The sequence below is a fragment of the Sinocyclocheilus rhinocerous genome, unplaced genomic scaffold (genome assembly GCF_001515625.1).
Source record: "Sinocyclocheilus rhinocerous isolate Xijiao unplaced genomic scaffold, SAMN03320098_v1.1 scaffold630, whole genome shotgun sequence".
Taxonomy (NCBI): Eukaryota; Metazoa; Chordata; class Actinopteri; order Cypriniformes; family Cyprinidae; genus Sinocyclocheilus; species Sinocyclocheilus rhinocerous.
The window spans coordinates 660-1,782 of record NW_015653455.1 but is presented as its reverse complement, the minus strand read 5'-3'; the positions used below and the strand labels follow the sequence as shown (position 1 = coordinate 1,782).

At 34.1% G+C, this 1,123-nt stretch overlaps 1 long non-coding RNA gene across 1 annotated transcript; it reads left to right on the top strand.

Annotated features, from left to right (window-relative positions):
* Nucleotides 1-232: 232 nt before the first annotated feature.
* Nucleotides 233-602, top strand: LOC107715680 (uncharacterized). Its single transcript, XR_001637134.1, has 3 exons — nucleotides 233-252; nucleotides 402-461; nucleotides 570-602. It is a non-coding gene; the product is annotated as an uncharacterized LOC107715680 (long non-coding RNA).
* Nucleotides 603-1,123: the final 521 nt, after the last annotated feature.

Below are 1,123 nucleotides of genomic sequence, written 5' to 3'. Positions count from 1 at the left end.
AGACTCCTCCATCACTGAGAAAAGGCCAACCAGGCTGAAGAGACCACCTTTACACCTTTTAGAGTCAGATAGTGATATCACAGATATTGAAGACAGTATGTATATGAATTCACATTTCTTGTTTGGTTTATAAAGTAATTAAATGATAAAAACTTAAATTTAATAAAATTGTTTTAGGTAATATCAACACCAGGCCACCAGCAAAAATACCAACCCTGCCCTCTCCACCAAGAAGAAGGAACTCATCCGAAAGTACAAGAAAATTTAATTGTACTTAATTGTACTTTAATTGTGTGGCCACACCAAAATACTTTTTTACAGTAAACAATTAATATTGTTGTCATTGGTTTATAACAACGGTATTGTTACAATGATATGAATCTCTTTTCCTTTTTTTTTAGCACCTGAGCCATCACAGACATGTGGGGGTCTTGACAGCTTGCCAAGAGCTGGATTTTGTGGTAAGTATAAATAATAAAGAAGATAAGCAGTTTTACACAATACACCATATATCAAAAATGATTGCAGCCCTGTAATTTATTAACATCTCAATGATCCAAACATGCCAGGGGGCTACAGAGCAGCTATCCATACCGATAGCACCCATTCAATAAGGCCACAACATTTAGGTATTGTTTGTTTGTTTGTTTGTTTATTAGTTTGAATGGCATACAATTTTCCACTGCAAAGGCATAATCTGAATGCCATCTACTAGCCATGTAAAAGCTGTATCTGATAGCCAGTACAGAATATTCATTAAACATGTAATTGTACTAACACAAATGAAATATTCCTTTTTAGATTTCTGCAATACACCAAACTGGGATGTTCAGAGTGAAGGACATAGGGTTATGGCACATCAATTCGAAGGCAAGATACATACAACTTTTTCTGGAAAATGTTGAGCATTTTACCATTTTGACAACATGTGTAGAGGATCTTTTTGAAAAAATATCAGTATATCAATTTCTGACAATTGTCCAGAATAAGAAGTTATTATTTGTTAAAGGGGTCATATGACGTTGCTAAAAATAACATTATGTTGTGTATTTGGTGTAATGCAATGTGTTTATGCGGTTTAAGGTAAAAAAAAACACATTATTTTCCACCTCCTCTATGCCCC